This window comes from Vidua chalybeata, chromosome 3 (assembly GCF_026979565.1).
Source record: "Vidua chalybeata isolate OUT-0048 chromosome 3, bVidCha1 merged haplotype, whole genome shotgun sequence".
NCBI classification, from domain to species: Eukaryota; Metazoa; Chordata; class Aves; order Passeriformes; family Viduidae; genus Vidua; species Vidua chalybeata.
The window spans coordinates 94,779,067-94,804,167 of NC_071532.1; the positions used below are offsets into that span (position 1 = coordinate 94,779,067).

Genomic DNA, 25,101 nt, shown 5'->3' on the forward strand with positions numbered 1-25,101 from the left:
AACTAGCCCTAGCATGTGTGTCTCTTTTTTATGGACATTCAAACCTACATTCTCTACTTCCTTTGTCAAAGCCTTAGACAGTACCTGACAGAATAAGTAAACTTTAGCTCTGTTGAAAATTTTTAGGAAGCCATGGATGTCAGAGCCATGAAGCCAGACTGAGATAAAATACAAAGTATAATAGTCACTCTGTGATTTGGACACTTATTTTGATGAGTGAGAACAGACTTGTATATGCCTTCCCCACCAGATCAATATGCATTCTTCATGGTGTCTCAAAGTGAGTAAACACTCCCTTTGAGATGAAAGATAACCAGAAAGAATCTGGAGAAAAACCACCCTGTTTAGGTACCTCCAGTCACCTCTCATGAGGGAGTGCCCTAGCTTTTAATCTGCTCAGCAAAGTGGTTCACTACTCCCCTTTTTCAGATGATAGATACCATCTGTGGCTGCTTTGCTGTCTGCTGGACTCTGTGCTTAATCTGTGGTAGGTGGTGCAAAGATCACACCTAACAGACCCTGCTTTCCCCAGGGTTTTAACGAGCTCTTTGTCTCAGCTCTGAATTATGACACAGGTGGGGCAGGAGCTAAAAACGCTTCTTTGTGCATTTGCAAACCAGGGAACTTTGCAATGCCAAACGTAGACACTAATTACAAGTATATTCTGGAGTTTAGGTTTTTCAAATTGCTCTTCTTGATTGTGGATCTGGAGATGATAGGATTTTTTGAAAGAACTTTATATCCGAAAGTTAGACATTAAGCCATCTAGACGGGGAAACAAATTAAAATTTAGTTATCATGTTCAGGCTCTCAGTAGGTCTACACAGGCATAAAAGGGAAAAAAAAATATCTGTTGCCTAAACAGCATACTTTCTTGAGAAAATGAGAAAATGTATCTATAGGATACAGAGGATGCTTGAGTACTTAAAAGCCATCAGCAACAATGAAAACCTGGAGCAGAAAAACTAGGAACCTCTCTCAGTTAAATCTCCTTTTCACAAGAGTTTAGCTAAATTTCTTGCTTTGCTTGCACTTTGTGGTGTAAAAAGTTCAACAGAAAAAGCTCAAAAGAGAATTAGCACTGACTTTTCTGCCAGTTTTTTTGGCTGCAGAGTAGTAGAAATTTTGGAGCAAACATCCTCAAGCTAATGTAAACCTAAAGCCTTTCCCTGATTTCTTGGCAAAGGTTCTACTGTGTAAAGTAAGCCTTCTCCTTTGTATCTCCTTCTACATCAAGTGCCTGCTCCCAAAAGAGCATTAACCCTTCTGGGCCTATTTATGAATCTCTAAAATCACAGTCTAGAGACCTTTATGGTCAGGTAGAAAACCCAGGACCAGGTTATGTGGTAGTCTGTTATTTTACAGTTTGCTATTCTGTAGTAGGTTTTAAATATTCCTGGTTATAAGTTTGTAATGGCTTATTCCATGTCCCCCATTTGGCTTCCCTAATGGCTCAGTCCTGAGTGGTTTACCCCAAGATTTTCCCGCCAAGTGTATGTCAATACACCTGTCAATCTCCTTGTAACTCCTTTGTTCCCTTCTGGAATGTTCCCTGTCCTTCGTCCCTTCCTCGAAACAAGACTGGGGTGTAAGGTTTGCTCCTTCCCTTTGGTGGCTTCTATTGGATAGCCCTTACCCTGCACCCCTCCCCTAATGCCTTCCTATTGGTAAAAGATTGTGTCCTCCCCTTATTCCCGCCGTCCTTAAAAGCAGCTTTTTGCTGTCAGTTGTTGTCACTTGTTTCTGAATTCTCTGGGGGAGTAAGGCTTCCTTGGAACTCAAAACCAGTGACCCCCCCTCTCTATTTTTTTGCCTGGTTTCTCGTACTGTGCTGCGGCTGTGTTCCCCAGGCCGCTGCGGGGAGCTGCGAGCCCCGGCACGCAGCGCCACCCGGGGGACTCGGTGAGGATCCGGGGGCGGCCGCTCTTGTCACTGCGCACCGGGCTCGGGGAGAGAGCTGCCCGGGGAGCGTCTTCCCTGTGACCGCAGCGCGCAGACACAAGGTTAGATTGCCTAAATTAGTTCATGACAGCCCGCAGTCCTGCTTTCTAAGCACTGAGGGATCCAAGTTGAGTGTGTCAAGTGGGCATTGTGAATGACAGGTTTTTCTTACCGTAGAGCAGTGTTGGATTTCTGCAATGTTTTATTGCAATGCAGAACAAGAAAAATATTTTTTTTTCACTCACATGAAGTCCTAATGTCTTCTTCAAGGACCAAATTTAGTTCTGCTAGAGTGTGTTTTTGAATGTATTTTATCCCGATAGCATTCTACTATACACAGATTCCTTTACTGCTACATGGATATCAGGATGGGGAAAGAAAATCACTTCTAGTAGTAAAACAGAATTTCCTTGTTCAGCAGTATAAACCTTCTTCATTGGTATATATGTTAGAAGGTTTAATATATTTCCATTAAGAAAACTTGATTTTACTTTTTAAGATCTAGAGTTACTTCAGTGGCATTATGGTAATGGATGAGAGAGTATATTTTCATTCTTCTCTTTAAAATAGTATTTTTGGAAATAAGCATGAAAACTTGTTTACTGGCTGTTACTAACAGTGAAAATTATTAGGAAATTCTAGAGTTAAGTTTTCAGTGCTTGTGCTAAATGTTAAGTATCATTTTTATACTACAGCCTTTAGTAACATAAGTATATAATATTTTTTCCACAGGATACTACGTCATTCACTGTAGAGGACAGACTGTTAGGCCTGTAGTGAATGAAACCGTTGTCTGTACAAATCCTGCCTTATGTTTGATAGAGTTGAGAACTTAAATAGAAAACAAAACAAAACAAAAAAAAAAAAAAGGGGGGGGGGACGACTTTAGCAATAGAAAGGATAGTCTTGTTCATCAGTTGATTGAGTACAGGATGGGTATATTTCAGCTATTGCCAGATGTCCAGTTTGTCAGAAGAGCCTAATTTCAGTCTTTTCTGTGAAAATGAGAGTTGGATAAAGCAGAATTACATACAGGAAATGCTGTGCAAAGTGGCACTTAAACATATTTAGCCGTAAGTCTTTTATATAAAAATGTATTATTTTATACTACCTTTACAAACACATTAAACATTTATGAATTTTAAATATCTTAATAAATCAAGGGCGTAAATCATATGTTTGTAGTTAGCAGTGCAAGTTGTGCCAAGTTTACAGAGCTGTCTTATTAAGCCCAACTCAGAAGGTAAACCTATCCAAAGTAAAAATATTTTGTTGTTTTTAATGTAAATTGCGTTCTATTAGAATAATTGTTTCATTTATAATTTCAGCAGTATTAAGTATGTGTTGGTTTTGGCTCTGCCTCTGGAGTACATGGGAATATCTGGACATGCTGGGACATATTTTTTCCCCACAAGGTGGTGATATTACTATGCTATATAATATTTTTTCTTAACAATGAACTGAAGCAGTTTTATTTCCAAAAGGCATAAAATAATTGTGCCATTTCGAGCCATGAGCAGAACAATTTAAGCTCACATATATATATTTAAAAGGTTAAATAACCCCACCCACCTCAAATTTTAAGACTAAAATACCTTTTTACAGGTGTTTTTACCTAGATTTGCCTAGAGAGCAATTCTGTCATAAGAACCCAAGAACTGAGGAATAATTTTCTCTGTATGATGAGAGGTGTAGGATCACTTCAGTCAGACAGAGAACAGACATGTGTCTGAGGGTGGTTAGCAGCTCACATCTCAGGGGTCTCTGGGGGGCTGCTGACCATCATCCAAGGTGTGTGGCAGAGAGGGTTGATTAAATGGGGCTGTGGAATGCCAAATCCCTTTTTTTATGTAATTGATTAAAACCCCACGTTCATCACTAAACGTTCAAAATTGCTAAACACCTAGATAAATTAACAATTAAGTAAGTCTCAAAGTGATATCTCCAGTTTCTTCCTTGCTGAAAAGACTTAGAAATATCACTTGGTACAAACTTTTAAGAGAAAGGCATCCTTGGTGAGATTATTTAGCATCCTATTCAATCCTAGCTTGAAAACCTCCAGTGGTGGGGACTCGACCACATCCCTGGGGAGGAAATTCCAACATGCTAAACACTGTCATTAATATAAACAAGTCATTGCTTGTTAAATAGATGTAAAGATCAACAGCTTTAGATCTCTCCTGTATTTCCTGAAACAACACTAAACAGGCTCAAAATCTATTGAAATATTTGATTGTTCTGAAGCATCGTATTCCTTCTTTAAGCAGAGCAATATGTAAAATAAGACAAAATGTCAGATTTTAAGATTTTTCACTTCAGGGAAAATATGGGAACAAACAGAATTAGATGATCCATAGTAAAATTTCTTTTAAAAGCTTTAATATAGCTCAAAGCATTCTAATAAACAATAAATAAGTGCAACTTCATGGGAAACAAATTTTTTAAAAGCCAATGGTAAGCCAGCCAAAGTCTGCCTTCAAAAGCGATGTTCTTGATTACTCTCTTACAACCTGCTGCTTTGGCCACTGGCACATAAAATAGCAGAATTTAACATCCACAAAAATGGAAGCAGACTTTGGCACTGAGTGCTTTCTTCAGGAAGCTTGGTTGTCTGGGAGCATTACGGATGGATCTGCATTTATTTGACAGAAATACATTTAAATTTAGCTCAGAGGATGTATTTTTGCTCCAAGCTATGAAACAGAATGATTATGTTAGTTATTTCTAGGACAAAATTATCTAGTGTGAGGAATGGCCTGCTCTGAATGGCATTGCTTCAGAAAACAACGTACAAATGTAGGAAATCAACAAAAAATTTCAGCAATAATTTGACTGCAGGCAGCTGAGACTCCTGTAAAAATTGAGGGCTGTACTTTAATCTAAGAAGTGATAAATGGAGACATTCTTCATAAATTGGCTGTTTTATATTAAAATCCTTAGCAAATAAATTATTTCCACTTTTCCCTTGAACCATATTAAGGAGAAACTAGATGAGGAAAATAATTACATGCTCATGGTATGTTTTACTGAAGCTCTCTGAGATTACCACAGAATTACTTTTTAAAGTATTTTCCTCCAGACTTTTTTTTCTTAACAAACTGTCTTGTTAAGTCATTTTATTTTGTAAATTGAGGGGCAGGGAAGGAAGGAGAAATTTCCTACGGGAAAAAAGAAGTGAATTAATGATATGCCACTGAATATTGCTTCATTCTGCTGCAATCACTGTGTGATCATATTCACAGGTTGGTGAAAAGTAAATAGGAAAAGCAATTTGGTTAAATGGTAGCTAAACCAGCTATTTTTATGGTCTTTGCTTTTGTGTTTGGAAGATTTTAGACTGCTGGCTGTATTTCTTACTTTGGCCTCTGAATCTGTGAATCTTTTGATTCCTCTTTCCTTGTTTTTTTTCTATTTTTTAATAATGTGTGAAAGGCAGTTACTCACATAACCTGCCACATAATCATGCCAAGTGCACTTTCACATTAATATGATTGTAACATGTAAATCTCAGCTTCACAGCTTCTGTCAGCTGTCTGAGGATTTTCTCTGATACCTTTTTGGCCTTAAGAAATGTGAAATGTTGCACACTTGTGTTACTTATTTCTAATTCCATATACACAACTTTGGGTATCACGGTGCAGGAATTCACCTGCGGGACCTCAGGTTCGTCTTCCATGAGGATTTTAGACCACCTAAGTTTTTGAGACAGACTGCCCATTTCTTGCTCCTTTTTGCAGCTTTCTATGTCAGGCTACCTCAATTGAAGCCATGGCAATAGTTCCCATCCTACCTCAGGCTCATATCTGAACTGCTCTTTGACAAGGAAAGAACTTGAGGCTTATATTCCTGCTTGAGCTGAAGTAGTAAGTAAACCTAAGTGACCCTAATGTTATACTTTCCCAGGTAAATGTTTTAATGACAGTTATAAAGATGGTTCTATGAAGATGGACATTTTATTCTACCTATATAATTCACTTACGTCTGGCACAAATTTAAGCATATTAATGCCTGGAGCTTTCCTAAAACCAGCTGCATTTTTTGACATCAGTGCTTGAGCATCATGGGAATCTGGTTCATAACATGACCTATAAAGAGGCCTTAGTTATTCTTAGGTAATTAATGTAACTCTAAAACATATTTTTGTTAAGCAGTATGCCTTCCTGGCATACTGTATTTAAGCTCAAGGGAGCAGATTTTCTGACTTAATCCATCTTTGGCAGTTTCTGTTGGCTAGTCTTCTCCTCTTGGTACACCGGAGTTTGGGACTACCATTTTGAATTATATAACCCTTCCCATGCCCTGAGGACTGTAACTCTTGATTCTGGGATTGCATTTCAGGGAAAAGTGCTTAAAATACAGATGCTACACTGCTTGTTTTCAAGATCCATAAATCTTCTTTTGGCTCTAACATAACTTCCCATTGAAGATCTATCCTTTAATGTCTAGGAAGTCTATGAAACTGAGCATTTCTGATTGCTGAAAATTCAACACGTAGAATAAGGATGAAAAATTCTTAAGCCTGAATACACTGGAAACATTTTTATGTTTTTTTTTCTTCCAGCTGGAGACTAATTAGACTAACGCAATTTTTTTGCATTAAAACCTGACACTGGGAACAAGAACAGATAATGTACAGAGCTCTTTACAGCTTTGCACGTTTAAAGATTGCCTAAATTTCATGAGCCTTTTCATATTTACCCAGACCATTTCGAGGTTTTACGCTGAAATTATGTTTAACTTGGGGTTTTGACATGACACCAAGTGAAATTCTGTTTCAATTTTTAGTTCCATTCAAAGTCAAAAAAAAAAAAAAACCCAAAAAATGTGAAGGGGGGCCATATCCTAGTTTGCTGTAAACCAGCATCTCTACACTACTTTCAATAAGGCTGTGTAAGCTTACAACAACTGAAGAGCTAATCCCAGTGAAGTTAAGCCATGTGGTGTATTGAACCAAAGAAAATGTTCAAACAAGTAAGGCCAGCTGTATAGCACAGGCAGACTCTGCAGCTGGGCATTGGGCCAGGTTTCCCCATTAATTGCCTCCTTATGCTTCATTGAAGGAAGTTTGAAGCCATTCCAAATCTCCTAAGCTCCCCAGCATCACCCCTATGTTTTTACTCCAGCTGAGACTTCAAGACATTGCACTCGCCAGCAACAAAAATGGGAATACACACAAAGTTTTCTAAATAGTACTTTGCATGAACTGCAGAAATGGAGCTTAGTCATGAGTAACTCTAGTTCCTGGAGCAGCATTGTTGTAGGGACTGATGATGAGGATCCAAGTAGAGGAAATGAGATGGGAGGAGAGGCAGGGGCTGGAAAAACGAGGGGGGAAAAGCATAGAGCTAGTCTGAACTGGTTGCAAAGGAAGGCAGAATAAGCAGCTCTCAAAGCATAAAGACTTCTGGAAAAGTCTGAGTGGAAAAGCAGGAAAGAAAAGTCCAAAAATAAATGTATGGGATGAAGTTTGTGAGTTAGGAGATGTCACAAGGCAGATCCATGTCTAGAAAGGAAACTGAGCAGGGTAGTGTGGTTAGGAATTGAAGACCTCTTTTAAGACAAATCACCAAGGAAAGTTGAATGAACCAGGAGAATGTGGTGGCAGTCAGCAACGAGACACTGGGGGTTCAGAAGTGAGAGCTGGAGTGGGAAGAAATTAAATTGAATAAAACAGGATGAGTGTGAACACCTGACTGAGGAGCTGGGAGAGCAGAGAGGCTTGACATGAACATGGTGGTCAAGACATCAGCAAAAAAGATCTCCCCTCAGGAAGAGATGACCTAACACATCAGTATCCAGTAAAGCAGTCTCCCTTACAACTAAAACATAGATCCTAATTTCTGAGCATCTGCATTTCCAGTGGCAGCATATAACTCAAAGCCAGAGTAATTTTTACGCTGAAATGATCAAAAATAGCATGTAATGGAATGGTTCTGCCCATCAGCTATCTGTGCTGTCCAGTATCAGTTTCTGACACTTCACATATTCCAAAATAGCACTACTGAATCTTAATGGCAAGCAGTCTAAATTCCTTTTCACAGCCATGGCAGAGATGATAGCAACTTAGTACTGCTATCAGTTAATCTCTTGAGTTGGAGGGGGGCCTGAAGAGGAAATGAGAACAGTGTGAAAGCCATGGAATAGTATGGAACTGATGAATGAATGAATGAATGTGCACAAGCCAGAAGTGCTGTTTTGGAAGGATTCGATTTTTTTTTTCTTTACTCTGTAATTAATAAACAAAACAGAAAAAAACACTTCAGGGCTTTGAAAAAAGTTTACAAAGCAAATTTCACAGCTTTGCTGTCAGGAGATCTTCTGCCTTATGTCTGTTCTTATGAACAGAGAAGATCTAAAATGAATAAGACAGGGATGCAGGGAAAAGACAATTTCTGAAAAGATGCAGTGTTATTTAGCACATAGGTTGTTACCAAGTCCCTGTACCATGCTGAGTTACCAACCCTGTCAGCCAGGGCATGAAGTCCATACTTCCCTTTCCCTGGTGCTTGGTTTAGAGGACTGAAACAAAGACTATTTGCTGATGCCTTCTCACCTCAGCTGTACTCTCCATGAAAAGTGTTCATTTTCAAGTGATGATCTTCAAGTGTTCATCTTCAGTACCTGAACCTTCTATCAAAATTTTCAACTTGGAGGGGCTGATGCCTTTAGCCAGCATTCTCTCTGTTCCCTGTAGTTGTGACACTAGTTCTGTAATAGAGCTGTGCATGCTAATCACATGAGAGACAAGACTGTTTACTAAAGCTTTACCAAGTGTTATACAAAATCAATAGCTAGAAAACTACACTTGCTTTTTCCTTTCTTAGTCTCCAGAGCCTGTATGAGCCCTCAGACCCCCCAGCCTGGCTGGTGGGAGCTGGCAGAACATCCCCTGGGAAGTGCCAGCTGATAGCTGCAAGAGAACAGCACGGGGTGAGCGTATTCCCTCCCTCTTCGCCCAGACAAGTCCAAGTTGTCCTCCAAACATGGCAGACTGTACCTCTCTGTAAGTGGGAAGTCCTCAGTTGATAAGACAGTCAGTTTTAGCTCTCCCTGCAATGCCAGAGGCGAGTCCTGAAGCATGAATGGAGTTCTTCATGTTCTCCAGGATATTCACTAGCAGAGCTAACAGCAAACTGCTCCTTTGCCTTCTGTTCTGATTAAGTCAGATTTTAGGCCAAACATTGGAGTCACTTGCAATGATTCTATTTCACTTCAAGGTACAATAGTGTAAGCACTATGATTCTGAATTTATAACAGCCTAAATTCCCAATTCTTCTGTACCCTTCTGTGCAACTGCACTCTGCCTTGGTTACTTTTAATTGGGCCTTTCCTTAGCTTGTTTTTATGTCGCACAATAACACGTACAGCTTTTTGTCATCTATAGTCTTCAGCTTTTATAGCGTTTAGGTTGTTCTGGTGAACTACCATCCCACCTCCCAGTCTCCTACTATAAAGTTGGGATTTGGGGGAGACTGGGAGAAGAGGGAGAACACTGCATGACATAGCGATTTTCCTTCTTTTAAGCAGTTGTATTTAGCAGACTCTATGTTCTTTATCCTAGAACAAAAAAAAAAAAAAAAAAAAAAAAAAAAAAAAAAAAAAAGGTTATATTAACATGTTTGAAAAGAATGTGGATGGCATGGACATTACCACTTCAAAACTTCACACAAAGGTTTGATTTCCTTTGTTTTTTAATTGCCAGCAATGACACAGTTCACAATACACTGCAAAAACAGCCCCAGCTCTTTGTTAGAGACAGTTGGAGGGGAGGGGGGAGAGGGGAACGCTCATGAGGAACGTGAATGAGTAAGCTTTGCTGACTTTTCTAACTATAGAGCCTGACAAAGTGCCTATAAATGCATTTCCCATGATGTTAATAGCTGAGCAGGACTTCTGTTGTATGATAAGTGGGAATTCAATCTTGTCAAACTTAGACAAGTGGGAGTAAATTGTAATTAACATCTCTAATAGAGAACAATTTATTATATTGATCAGTATTTTAAAGCATAACTTTGACATGTATGTCATAAACAATACATTTGCTTTACTGATGGTGTTTCCAAGTTACCTCTTTAGTATTTATTGATATTTTACTGCATATAATCTCTTAGCCTATCTAATCCAAATCACAAATACTATTTTTGGTTTAAGTATAACTGTCCATTCATAGTGTATCACATAAACAGACTTACTAATCATGTAAGGTCACATGTATACAAATAATGACAAAAAGAAAAAGTATGTTTGTCACATGGTGTATCTGAAAGGAATGAATTTTTCTTTTATTATCTTCCATTTTCCTCTAGGGATATTTATTTTCAGAAAATTTGTTTCAGACAAAAATTGAGAAGAGCTATTGTAGTAACATCTCAGCAAAAGTTTTAGCGGGCATAAGCATAAATCAGTTTCCACTAAAACATGATAAAAATGTATTTCAACATGTTAACATTTCAGAAAAGACAGTTTTAATCTCATTGATTAATGCCTTGCAAAAATAAGAGTTGTCTTTAGCCACTGATTTTTTTAAATTACCTAAGATACAAAGTTCAGACACTGGATCTTCTGGTATCCCTAGTTATGCTTTTTCAATTTCCTTTAGAAAAGGCCATACAGAATTTTGCTCAATTCAGGTGCTCATTGTGATTTACTGTGCCAACTCTATTGGCATTTTACAGTATTTTACAGGTTTTTACATGTTTTCTCTTTTTGGTTGTACTTAACTAAATCAACTATGATATTTTTAGCTCAAGAAATTAATGTACTATTTTATAAGGAAGAGAAGGTGCTACCTATAGTTCATCCCAATCATACCCAATATCTTCTGAAAATTACTCAGTGAAATCATGGTGCATTTCATGTTGTTCCATATTTGCATAAGATCTGAGAGTTGTTTCTTTGCTGTTTTTAATGGAACAAAAGTACAGGCACGTACTAATAAAATCTGATGTTCGTAGTTTGAAGCCAGATGATTTGAAGCCAGCAGAGTCTTAACAGGATGAAGTTTAGTAAGTCCAAGTGCTGAGTCCTGCATTTTGGCCACAATAACCCCCTGCAATGCTACAGGCTGGGGATGGTGTGGCTGGACAGTGCCCAGGCAGAAAGGGACCTGGGGGTACTTACTGGTCGACAACAGACTGAATGTGAGCCAGCAGCGTGCCCTGGTGGCCAAGGCGGCCAATGGCATCCTGGCCTGTATCAGGAATAGTGTGGCCAGCAGGAGCAGGGAGGTCATTCTTCCCCTGTACTCAGCACTGGTGAGGCTGCATCTTGAGTGCTGTGTCCAATTCTGGCCCTTCAGTTTAGGAAGAACATTGAGACAATTGAGCACATCCAGAGGAGGGCAACAAGGCTGGTGAGGGGCTTGGAACACAAACCCTATGAGGAACGGCTGAGGGAGCTGGGGTTGTTTAGCCTGGAGAAAAGGAGACTCAGAGGTGACTTTATCACTCTCTGCAACTTCCTGAAGGGTGGTGGTAGTCAGGTGGGGTTTGGTCTCTTTCTCTAGGCAGCAACTGACAGAACGAGAGGTCACAGTCTCAAGCTGCATCAAGGGAAATACAGGTTAGATATTAGGAAAAAGTTTTTCATGGAAAGGGTCATAAAGTTCTGGAATGGTCTGCTGGGGGAAGTGGTGGAGTCACCATCCCTGGATGTATTTAAAAAAAGACTGGATGTGGCACTGGGTGCCATGGGTTAGTTACGGTGTTAGGGTATGGGTTGGACCGGATGATCTTTAAGGTCTCTTCCAACCCTGTGATTCTGTGAATTCTGTGATCTTCAAAACAGGATGAGATTTCAATGCAGATCTATAATCTATAATGATCTATAATGAGTACCCCTCATACTTGCACTCTGGAGTTTCTATAGTATTTTTCCTGCGAAAGAGATACAGAAAAAGCATTATGCATTTTCTCAATTACATTTTCCATGGGTTTCACTGGGTATTTTTCTATTCACTTAGCCATTCCCTTCATTATATGTCATCTTCTGTGATACCTGCATGATGTGCATAATTACACTCCTATGCACAAATGTAATCAAATATTGCCTGCTGAAATTTTTTTATAAATTTTAAAGTTTTATAAATTGTTTGCTTCATACTTCAGAGCTACAGATTCTGGTGCAGTGCCATATCCTCCAAACCTTCAACGTTCACTCTTACGATTCTAAGGAGTAAAGTTTCTTCCTAGTGGTCTTCATCCTTTTCCTCACCTTAGTTGCCTCTGAAAACAATCTCTTAACGTGCTTAAATAAATATTTATACACATACATTCTTTTGATGCCTTGAGAGGTTACCTAGAACAGGGACTAGACAGTGTTAAAGGAATAAAGTAGGTATTTACTAAAAAGGCCTTCAAAGAATACATCTTGAGCAGTACAAGAACCAGGCCGAGGCTACACCCAAGATGATGACCGGTCACAAGTTTTCACACTTTTGTTAAGTTTTGGTCCATTTACATATTGGGGTTAATTGTCCAATTACAGCTTCATGTTATGAAGTCCCATCCTCCTAGTTTGCTCTCCTCAATTCGCTGTTATTTACACTTTTTGGGCCTGAAGCTGCAATGGTGTCCTTGGGTGGAAAAGGATTGTTTTGTCTAACTAAACTGTGAGGAGAACTTGCTAACTTTATATGAAGTTCAGAGTTATATACTAATGCAGTACAGAATCTGGAAAATATGAATGCTAAAACTTAAGGCATGATTTTCACCTAAAGGCCTTCATTTTTTTTTCCATAGGAGACAAGTTCTGGGGTGACAGCAAATTGCAAAGTGCAAGCCTCTGGAGGCAATCACCATCTGAGCTACTGCTCATTACTTCTGTCTTTGAGGTAATACTATACTGCAAACTGCAGCAACTTCTTCCAAGTGCTCATGGCATCCATCAGGCCTTCTCTTGTTAATAAAATTAGCTCTCCATATGAGGTTTTTGACAAGTAAAGGAACAGTCACCTGGGTCTTTATACACTGGCCAAAGAAAATGATGCAGAGAGAGTCACAAATCTATCACTTGAGCCTTTAGAAGCAGTAATGAGAGTGGTGCCTGGCCAGATGTTCAGAGGTAAGGAAAAGAGTGAGGGTAGTGAGGTTACTGGAAAAAGTCAGGTGGAAAAAGGAAGGTAGAAGACTGTACATTGTCAGTGCATTAATTAGAAATTCACTCCCCTTAAGCTCAACATCCTCACCTGGGATATCTGATGGTGCTGCTTCCTTCTGCTGGCTCTGGCAGCCAGCACATTGTCAGCAGAGTGTGAGAGGGGGAGCATGAGGTACAGCTCAGGAAGGAAAACTGCATTCTTCCTGAAGTGCAGGTAAATATATTTGACTTACATTCAAATAGTGATTCTGGAGGCTTCAATTACATGCATAGAAGAAACATTATAGTCTGAAAACACACATGATAGAAAGTTTGGGGATATGTTGAAGTGAGAAAAGAAGTAGATGAAAAGATTTGTACTGGTTTTGGCTAGGGTAGAGTTAATTTTCTTCTTTGTAGTGTGCATGGTACTATGTTTTGGATTTGTGCTATAAACAGTATTGAGGGATTTTTTTTTTCCTATTGCTGGGCAGTGCTTGTGAGGTGTCAACATCTTTTCTGCTCCTCACCCCACCAGTGAAGCTGGGGTGCACAAGAAGTTGGGAGTGGACAGACTGGGCAGCTGACCCCTGTCATGACCTATCTCTGAGTCAGGACAACTGCATTCTTTACTAAAGGATCCTTTGGAGGAGATTACAACAAAAAAAACGTTCAGTAACTGTTTATAACAAAAACAATAGCTTTTATTTATTTATAGCTCTGGAATATTTATTTATATATTTATATATATATTTATATATATTTATATATGTATTTATATATATTATTTATATTTATATATTTATATTTATATATATTTATATATATTATTTATATATCTTTATATATTTATATATATTTATTTATAAATATATTTATTTATTTATAGCTCTGGAATAGTAACTAGAAAAACAATAACTGAAAAAAACATAACTGAAAATAGTAGTCTATAGGCATTCTGGGAGCTAAGACCACCGTAAGAGAGGAGAGATAGAAGGAGAAAGATAGAAAAGGAGATAGAGAAATAAGAAACAAGCCAGAGAGATATTACCAGCTGTGGCTGCAGTGGTGTGTGAGTGGTTGTGGTCAGTCACAGCTCCTGTCCATCGGGATGAGGGCACCCATATGCAGCAAAAATAAAGAGTTTTTATGCCCTTGGTCTTTTTCAAGAGATGGCCCAGTATCTCCTCCAGGAGGAGTTCTAGTGAGCATGTGTCATCTTTTCCTTGGAAAAGTCTGGAATGGTTGAGAGAGGGGATCTGTGTACAGGCTGAAAGTTTGTGAGTTTTGGTTGCACAGTAATGACTTTCTGCACAGGGAGGAGACTGGCACAGCTACCCTGCCTCCACAGGATCTGCTGCTTAATGGCTGCTGGTAGTCTAAAATCTGCCCAAAATATGTGAAGCATGGACACTAAGTGATTAGCACCAACTCACTCCCTTCAAAGCTGTTCCTAATATGTCACATAACATGTCACATTGCTAAAATAGGCATAAGCACAGCTTCTGACTATTTCTTATGCTGAAGTAATGCATTTTGAGTCCAGAAGACAAGATCTCTGTTTTGTTCAAAACTCTGATATGCTCTGTCATTCAGTCCTTGGACTGCAATTAGAAACCCAATCTCCAGACCCAGTCATACATGACTGGGGATGTGCCCAAGTGACACGTCAGAAGCCCAGGGAGGTTGTTGCACTGACTGTGGGAGTCTCACTGGCAGCTGTCAGATGTGGGATTAATAGTTGGGCATTCCTGAAGTTCAGAATAGCAATCAGTCATCATCCAGAGACTAGTGGAGCTTAAAAGAGCATGAAACCCTCCAACTGGATCCAGTCAAAAGCACTGTTTTTTTCAGAGTAGTGAGTGAGAAATTGTAGAAGATACCTATCTGAAGATGCTCTATCTTTCCCATTTTCTCACTTCTCCTTATTTCTTTGGAGCAGAATTATGGAGACACTGGGAAGAGAAATCTTTCCAAAACATCATTAAACCCATATGTTCAGAAAAAAATGCAACATTTGCATTAAATACATAATGCAGGAAACTGCTCTGTCAGACAAGATATTCCTTACCTGATTATGATTGGAAAGCAATAAATAGAAAGAACTAGTCATAAAACAAATGGCAACTGAAAACACATGCATTTAGGTCTTTAGCTCCAGAATAAATTAAGTGCAAATGTAGATTTTCTGTATATCTGCCAGAATTTAGGAAACTAGTTATTTTATCCTATTTAACAGGTTGCTTGTATGAAAGGTTTCTTTTTCTAAAAATGAAATACTCATTGTGAAAGAGCTTTAAGTATTCTGTTACTGACACAGTTAAAATGAAAACTTTTTTTTTTCTGCTTTTCTGTGCCTGTAGAGCTACAGTAAATGCCAACTGAGATAATAAATACTTGCTGATAGCAGACACAGACCCTAAGGTCTATCATATCACTAGGTCTGCTTATTTCTCTAAGACTTTAACTGCTTATAAAATCTCGTCTTCATGGCTTGTGTGACAGATGTATTTATTTAATTAAGCTAAACTATTTTAAAAGCTTCCAAATATTACACTTTAATTGTCTGTGTTCAAGAATAAATAGCTGGTAAATACGAAGTGACTGCCAACATTTAAAGAAATATTCTGTATTCAACCTTCAAGCAAATTTGATAACAATCTTGAATTCCAGAATTCAAGAAGCTAAAGTTCAGATCATTCTCCTGTAACACAACTTCCTTGAGATCTGGTCAGATGCCTTTACATTACATATTTTCAAATGTACCTAGCCACAGAATTCAGTTAAATCAATTTCAGCGAAACCCGGGTGTTCTGTCAATGAAAGATTTGGTCTCCTTGTTTCAGTTTCTCATTTGTATAGAGGAAATTTCCAAACATCAACAACAATAATTTTCAACAGTAAATTTTCACAGGGCAAAAAAAGTCCAAAGTCTGCAGAACAGGCAGACATAGGTATTCAGTAGTTTATATTCTGCAGTTTTTCAAAATTGTCATAATTTTATTTGCAGATCAGCTCTGTGATTATCTCAAGACCCTAAAGAAGCAGAAAACATTAATATTTGCATCTCACTGTCATTCCATAGGATGCGTGACATTCAAAACTGCCATATATGTCCTCTACAACTGTTTTATTGTTTAATTCTACCTCCATCATGAAAACACCAATTACCACAAATGGCTTAAGACTGCACAGACAGGTGTAACTCTGTGACTGTGACTTTCTGCTTGTTCATTAATTTTGACTATTCTATTATTAGGATTAAGATGGTATTCAGAAATCTCAGTCATTTTATATGAAGCCTCACAGCAGCAGTCAATCCCTGCTCTGAAGACCTTAGACTCTCAACAGGTACAAGAGACAAAAAAAATACTCTTTTCCTAACATTAGAAAATACTGTTTTCCTAATATCACCCAGCTCCCAGTAATACAACTTGATGCTTCTGCTCTGAGCAATTATAAGACACTGGAAGGCAGAAAGTGCATGATAATTGCTCAGGGCAACTCTTTCCTCTTCAGGCAGTAAGTGGCAGCATTGCAGTAGCCTTTGCTTCCCTATCTTTTGTTGTTGCCTTCCTAGGCAGTCCTGCTTTTCTGCTCAAGCTCACAAAACTCCTTCTGCCATTTCTATGTCCCTAAAATATAATATTATATTGGAAAGCAATATATTATATTTAATATAAATAATTTTGTGTAAAGTTAAATAAAAAAGAAAATCTGCAGATGTGAGGTCTTGTGCATGGAGATTGTGCATATGAAAAGCAACCCCTCCCTTTCTATGTTCTCAGTCACGGAGTATTTTGTATCCTTATCAACATTTCTAAAAACTGAACAAATTAAAACAAGGGCAGCTGAAATATTTTCTTCCTGTTTCTGAAGCAGAGGATGTAAATGGGATTCTGTCTATAGGTAGACATTATAGATCCTTATTGAATATTTTATAGCCACTAAAAAATAAGCCTGAAAATTCAGCATCAGATAATTTCATGTTAATTGACTTGCCAGTGATACAGTATTTGGTTTACCCAGTTCTAAAAGGGCTTTTTGGAACAACAGCTGTGATTTTTTCCTGGCTCATAATCATCATCAGCCATAAGGAAACTGCAATCAGAAGGGAGGAGACAGATCCGCTGATGAAGCACAAGCCTGCCTCGTATCTAATTCCCTCTTGAGCTTTGTTGGCTCTGCAGTGCTAAAAGGAACCACATACATCAGGAATTCAGTTTTGTCACTTGCATAAACATATAGTCCTAAATATGAAATACACCCTTTTCAGTGTCTGCTGAAGTGAGTGGCAATTTTCAGTTGTGGGGTAGGACTAAAGAGTAGATCTTTTCCTGAGAAGAAATGAATTCTCAGGATAATGGATTTTTCTGGTTAGTCCTGTCTGTGGTGATTAGCTTGTGTAGTCATTAGGTCTTGGGCTGTTTTCACACAATCTGTCTCTGTACCATGATGCTGGATGTTCCTGTCAAAGGTTGTCATTTTCTCTGGCATGGCATTTATGTTACTGGCCTTTGCAGAGGAATGAAAACTGTATGATCTGTCTTTTATGGAAAATTGTCTTTATGAAGATCCAGTGTTCCCATAAGAACATGGCAAACTGTGTAAGGCAGCTTTTCATTAAAACCTTTGTCTATTAGCTGTGAAGGTTAAGAGGTGACTGAGATGACTCCTTTCTTATTCTGGGCAAAATGGAGCATTTCCAGTGGAGAAACCTGCAAAGACTTGTAGAAAAGGAAAAGGAAAAAGACTTTATAGTAATTTGCACCATGCCTGTGTCAAAAAATCACTATTTTATGACATTTCTGAGTTCCCATTTTCAGTAATGTTATATTAACTGAGGCCTGATTTGATGCTTGGGCAATTTTGGCCATGTTTAAGAGAATCAGTCATAGTAATATTTTAGTGGAAATTTAAAAACAATTAATTAAAAGGACAATACACACATAATCTGGCAATTATTCAAAATTCTCTTTCAGCAATATTTATATTTTTCTGCAACACCACATACAAACACTTTTAATCAGCATGTTTTAATATACTTTGGAATACTGAGAATGAAAGTGCTTTATAAATTTAAACCACTACTAATAATTATTACTACATATTTTTTCCTTCAGCATTAATGAGAAAGTTTACTCATTGTGAGTATGAGCTGGTTTTCATGAATGTCTTTCACTGAGACTGTATGACTGCTGAGATGAAAGCTCTCAAATGTTAATGCATTTGAGGTTTATAGTGTCTATGTTAATGTCACAGGACATAGGTCAGGGAAGTGAACTGGGAGTGATTGCTCATGATAAACCATCTGCATGTTATTTTGCAGCAACAAACCAGGGTAAGTTAAGTCCTGGGACATGGCTACTGAGTTATGAAGTTATTGTAGGACATCATCTAACTTTAATGAGGCATCATTTGAACAAATGGGAAATTCTTGAAATAGGATATCACAGAACTAATTTTTGAGGCGCTGAAGTGAATAAATGTTGAGAAAAGGCTGACTCGATTTGGCCTTCAATGATGCATAGGGAAAAAGAGGAGAGAGCTTCTCACATTTCATATTCCAGTGTTAGGCTACAAAAACCTCCCTGTGTCCCCTTAAGAAATAAGCAACGACTTTTTCAGAATTTCTTTTTTCCTTTGTTTTCTTCTCCTCTCTTCTGTTTTACTCTGGAGGTCAAGACTTGAGATTACATATTCACACACAGAACAGTGAAAGAAATATTTAAGCTGGCTGTGTACATTCACAGCTATAAAGCATAAAAATCTTTTACTATCACTGCACCTACTGCACGCTAAACTACATTATGCCTGATAGTATCCAGCTACAAATGATATGTTTCAGGCTGAGTTGCTATGTCAGCTAGACAGTGATTTACATGTGCTTTTATTTTGTGGTGTGGTTTACATTCTTCTTAGCTTTATACTATTCTGTGATAGGGACAAAAACTGTACCTACAGTGGAAGAGGACTAAAATTAAATAGCTCTTTTAAATTTTATCTGTTTGAAAATTAATTTAATATTGACTACATGATTTGGACTGTCTAAGTCTGTAAATGTTTCGAGACCACTAGTTTCAAATGTTAAATTGCTTTTTATTGATACAGGTTGCAGCTTCAGAATATATAAAAGAAGCTGTCCTTATAATGGGATATGCAAGACTTAACGTTATCCAATTAAAGACCTGTGCATCCTGGTAGCTTTTAGGAAAGTAAACACAAAACTAGTTGTCTTAGAAGAGATGCATTTATTTGTCCTTGTGCTCTCAGACTCAAAGAAGCAAGGGCTATGTCTGTTTTCCACCCACTATCCTATATTCTTCCTGTGGCATAACTGAATCCTTACACTACAAAGTAACAAACTCACGTGTACTCAAATTTGTTCCTACAGGATTCCCTGGAGGAGAGCTGATGGGAGAGAATGGGGTTAATACCAGCACAGAATTTGAACCATTTGTTGTTAAGTGGGAATAAACTACCATTGTCATAAGTCTCTTTTGTAAGTTTTATAAGAAATTAGAGATGTAAATAAGGTACAGGAAATTATTTTTCTTTCCAGGGAATTAGACCATTTGATTACAGCATGCTTTGGTTATTTAATAACATCTGGAGAAGCTATTTCAACTGCCTTCAAGATAAAAATTAGATAAAAATCTTGGAACATACCATTTCATATAAGTGGAAATAATGTGGTGTATGAAGGAGAAAAACAAATAACAATTCATGTGTTCATGTTATTCGGCAGTATTCAACATTCATTTTTATATGAAATTATGAAATTCTTTTTTTTTTTTTTTACCTATGTCTGTCATTCCTGACAAGTAATTTCTATATTGTTGTCTGTTGCTACATGAGAGGAACGTTTAAAACACTGCAGGTATTTTTGAGAACCACCAGAAGCTAGCAGTAGAAATGTTAAGTTAAAATACAAGAGACCTCCAGATCTTTCTATTGCGCACAAACAGGAGCCTTGGACAGACATTCTTCCTGATTCTGGTCAGGGAAGATATGAAGGATATTAAAAAGAGACACACTAATGTCATTAGTTGTTAAATTTAGACAGATATCACCCAACTCTCTCCCTAAGGGCTGAAGAGATTGTCAATGGAGAGAGAGAAGCATATAAAGGCACATTCCTGACTTATGGATATCTATTCTAGGATGAGCTGAATTATACCCAAGATGAAAGGCACCTCGATGACTAGTATGAACATTTACCTTGCAGACATCCTCCTTATGGACAGTGAATCCAACCCACGGAGTTACATTTTCTCAGAAGCGAAATGGAACTGAAGGAAGGGGTCCTCGGGTTCATTGATCAGCTGAGGTCCATCTTCAGAAGGCCAGACAGCCCAGCATCTACAGCCAGGCACTTGCCTATAAGCAAGCAGACATTTACCCTTACCAGGCTATCAATGCAAAAAGCTGTCAAGTAATAAGCCTAATCAATGTTTTTGCTTGATGTGGCACAGTGAGGAAAAGACTAAAGAAGACTAAAAGGTGAAATGAGATGAGAAATCACTTCTCAGCTTTCGTAATACTCATATAGAAGAGTAGATGATAAAAAGGGTAGATCCTAAAAAAAGGCCAGAAGCATCACCCCATATTGGAGAAAATTAAACCCTTTTTAGTGGAGGAGCCTGCTGGATGGCATGTGAGCTCAGAGGAACCCAGGAAAACTGGCAAGCCTGCCTCTAAATTTGGCTTTTGTCTTGTTATCTGTAGGATAATTCCAGGACACTTCAGTTCACTCAGACCAGCAGCAACAGTGAAAATAAAGCTGTTGTCATTCAAGTCACGTTTGAGTTTAACTCTTGAGCCTTTTTATATTTGATCTGTAATAAAATAATTCAGTGTAACTGTTGGTGTCAAGGACCTGGGCACAAGTGAAACATTTTAATTATTCTTATGGGACCTACTGCCAGTGAGCTACTACATTTTTCCTCTGAATTTCCTTGTCTTGAAACTGAGTTGCAGATGATACTCCATGGAGAGAGAGGGGGAGGAAGGGAAGGGAAGGGAAGGGAAGGGAAGGGAAGGGGGAAGGGAAGGGAAGGGAAGGGAAGGGAAGGGAAGGGAAGGGAAGGGAAGGGAAGGGAAGGGAAGGGAAGGGAAGGGAAGGGAAGGGAAGGGAAGGGAAGGGAAGGAAGGGAAGGGAAGGGAAGGGAAGGGGGAAGGGAAGGGAAGGGAAGGGAAGGGAAGGGAAGGGAAGGGAAGGGAAAGGTTGGCTCATTTTTACAGGTCTCATCTGCATGACAGATGAGCAGCAGTTAGAAATAGTACCTGAGCTGCATGGTCTGGAATGACTATGTCCTTTAGCCAGCTGTGACTAAACACACAAAACCAGCAGAGTGAATTACAGTAGATTAATTTACATAGGAACAACAACAATTTTCTCTATGCTGATGTTGTAATTTCCTGTGCATCAGGCCACTCTTACTTATCTGATTATTTAGTTGATCAGCAACCTAAACCATCTGCACTCAATTAACAATGTCATTCCTGCTAAAAGCTGAGCATGTATGATTCACAGGGATATTCATAAGCTTCTTGTTAGTTTGAAGAAATGCTATGCTAACCTAACCATTCATAGGAAAGGAAGACTTGGCACTCACTATAGGTACTATGGCTCCTATCACATATCCTCCATTGCTACTATGAAAACCATTTTGAAGCACACATTATTAAATACCTCTTAGCTGCCAACCCTGCAGTGGGACACTGCAAAACAAAGTGGCTCCAAACATATATGAATTTTTTGTTCACAAAGGACAACCTGGGCAAGAGTCACTTCATGTAACTTTGGATACCTGTAAGGTATCATGTTTACATCATGTTTACATCCAAGCTCATCACCCTTGGTTCCTTCTGCCATCAACAAAGGGAATGAGTCATGTCTATGACAGGATTCACCACAGCATGGGCATTCACAGGGTGAATCCTGTCAAAGTGTTGATTTTCTTCATTGATGGTGATGAAATGAGCCTGACTAGTCTGAGCACAGATGTTCACTTTATAGTTTTCTAAAGTGAAATCCAGGCAGGTTTTGGTGCTCTTTGAGAATCTGAAATGTCTGTCACCTGTCATTTTGTTTTGCCATGATTCTGCTGTTTTAAATTCAGATTACAGCAGAGATTTTCAGAAACTCAGCATACTCTTGGAAAACATGCAAGAAGTTGAAATATCTTTAATGAGCAACAAGAAGGAAAAGGAGCAGTGAAAGAAAGAGACATTGCAAACTGTAATATAGAGATGTTATACCTTGGATTTCTGGCTGACAAATGGCATTCTAGCACTTTTGCCACACTTCCCTGCCCTGTGTCCGTCATCCTCAGAGTTCCCAGATCGCAGCGGAACACTCCCTCCTGTCTGCCTCTTGGCTGCTGGCAATGAGTGCTCTGTGTGACAGGTGCAAAGCTGTACCTCAGAAAATGTAAAGGAATTTGTATCCCTATTTTTGCTCAGTTACTCTTTAAGGATGTAAATTTTCCTATGTCTGTATGTCTGGGGCAGATGTATCTGTTTTACAAGCTAGTCTCACTGATTTTTCAAAATTCTCACTAAGGAAAAAAAATCAGCATTTCCTTTCCAACAGTAGTTACTATATATATCAGAAATACTCAGTAGTGAAATTTCAATGTTTATTTTTAGTTAGGTACAATAAAGATTTCACATGCTAAAATTCATGTCAATGTAATGATACTTTTTCAATTAATCCTTTCTTTCCTCCTTAAAATAAATTTTTCTTCAATTTTCTTATTCCCATTAGCAAAGACTGATGAAATAATTTCCCTTCCTTTTCCAGATATTCTGGTCTTTTTCATTTCATTCTAACACTTTGCATTTTCCAGAGAAATATATCAATGTATAAGGACTCTGGAGCAAAGCTCCTCTCTACTTCTCATAGGCAGTGATGTGCGTACTCACTGCTCTGAGGAATGAACCTTGTTCCTGAAACAAATTGGCCCAAGTGTCTCAGTAGTGTTTTAGCAATGTCTAGTTTGCTAACTGCTGATTGTTATTCTGTTCTTCAGAATCTATTCCTATTCATAAAGGCAAAACTTTCTAGGTGCCTTTCTGAGGACTGATGAGCCAGCATCCAGCCTAAAGTAATCTACGTGATTTCATCATGCAACTGTACCCAGTGCAGGGACTTCTCTTTGTGGACCTTTCTTTCTGTTGTAACTGAAATCTTTAAGCTTCTTTTCTTCATGTATATGAATTCTGTTTAGGTATGGCAGCTTTCCAAAACACAGCTTGTATGTAACAGTATCAAGATTACTTCATATTTTCTGTGTATATCACATTAAGTGAATTGAAGTTAAATATTCAAATAGATTAAAGCTTGACATGTATTCCTATGCTGGCATAATCACACAATCTAAATCAAATATTTCTGTCACAAAACAAGATACAATGACTGAGTAAATTCAGATATATAATTTACATAATTACCTTAATAAAGACCGTGTCAGCACCATGTTGGCATACATCAGTTATAACCAGCCAGATTTAAATATATGCTGTGTAAGAGAAATGTACCATTCAACAGGCCAATAATTCACCAGTTATTATTCTTCATTACTTAGTGTTTTTCTATGATGAAAAACTCAAGTCATGCTGAGACACATGAGCTGACAGTTATCTTATTACAGCCTGTACAGGAGCACCTTCCAGTCGTTCAGAGCTCACTCCTCAGGGAATGCAAGTGGCTAAAGGGCTGCAATGCAGTAACTTCCAGGCAGGGTGATTAGATATTTCCCTGTTTCTATATAAGAATGTAAGGAGAAAAAGTGGGAGAACAGCCACTGGTTCCTGCATTTGATAGATAATTGAAAGTTTGCTGACATCACTCTACTCATGTTATGATTGTTGCAGTCTTTCTAAGGATCTCCTGACTTCAAGCAGGGATCTTAAAGGGAAGACAGCACAGATAAATAAGCCAGCCCTTTCCTTGGAAGGCGTATAATTTTCCATTAAAAAGCAGAATATAATATTTGCTAGTGTTGAGTCTCCCTGGAGAACATATTTCTGCCCTACATGCCCATTTTGTCATTTTGAAAGTCTAAGAACAATGTTAATTCTTGTAAACATGGTTCATTTTTAAATTCCTGTTTGAGGGGGTAAAAGAGGAGAGTTTCAATAGTGTTAAAGAGCTTTCAAGTAGCAAAGGGTGAAATTTAAGAACTAGCTGTATTAATTGCAGTGTCTTCAAACAGAGACACATTCATTTACAAAACATGCACATGCCTACATAGATTTTGATTACCAGTGGACTGTGAGATTTCATGCCCAGTTATGCCAAGATATAAAGCAAAGTCTTAGCAGTGGCGTGTGGCCACCACACACATAGGCCCCAGACTGTCACTGCAACCTGATGGTATCTGTGGCATGTCCCTGCAGGCTTTGTCCTTGCCCTTGCAGGCAGAACTTTGGTCACCATGCAGTAAAACTCCTGCTCACATTTCTGTATCGTGTTACTGTCACCATGCTGCTCATTTGTGTTCAGGTAGTACTTCTACACATGATTTTACACTGGCATAGGGAAGGTTTGATTCACAACTATCAGCCCTTAGCAAATCTTCATTTGAAAAACTGAAGCTTGAGCATCAGGCTTTGAGACTTCATGTCTCATCTTAAATGAGGTCATAACCTCTTAAATGGGGTCTTAAATGGCTTCATAATCTCAATTTCTGGACTTCATTTATATGCAGAAAGCACATATGGACACAATATTGCCCGCACAAAGTTTCTAGAGCCACTGCCTACACTTGCTCTCAAGTTGTTAGCCTGTGAAAAAGTTTTGTGACTAAATGTAAACTGAAATCAATTTCTTTACAAAACTTACTCATGTCCAGGGAAACTTTTGTGTTTCTTTACTTCTCTTACACTGTTTTTTTTTTTTAAATTTACTAGTCACTATGTCCTAAGGTAGAATTTTCATTGACATTTCTTTGAAGTGTGACTACAAATAAGTAAGCGAATATAGATAAAATGGAGGAGCTTTGTTTGTGACTTTGTTGGATCTTACAGCTAGAACCTTTCAAATTCTTCATCCATATTTCAGATCTTTTTTTTCCT

At 38.3% G+C, this 25,101-nt stretch overlaps 1 long non-coding RNA gene across 3 annotated transcripts; it reads left to right on the forward strand.

Annotated features, from left to right (window-relative positions):
- The first annotated feature begins 1,636 nt into the window (after positions 1-1,636).
- LOC128785756 (uncharacterized) lies at positions 1,637-20,818 on the forward strand. Of its 3 annotated transcripts, none has more exons than XR_008430015.1 (8): positions 1,637-2,003; positions 5,679-5,804; positions 8,766-8,944; positions 12,681-12,772; positions 13,113-13,252; positions 16,277-16,368; positions 19,412-19,519; positions 20,181-20,818. It is a non-coding gene; the product is annotated as an uncharacterized LOC128785756 (long non-coding RNA). The 3 variants fall into 3 exon arrangements; XR_008430017.1 differs by having other exon boundaries at positions 8,766-8,871; XR_008430016.1 differs by lacking the exon at positions 13,113-13,252.
- The last annotated feature ends 4,283 nt before the right edge of the window (positions 20,819-25,101 follow it).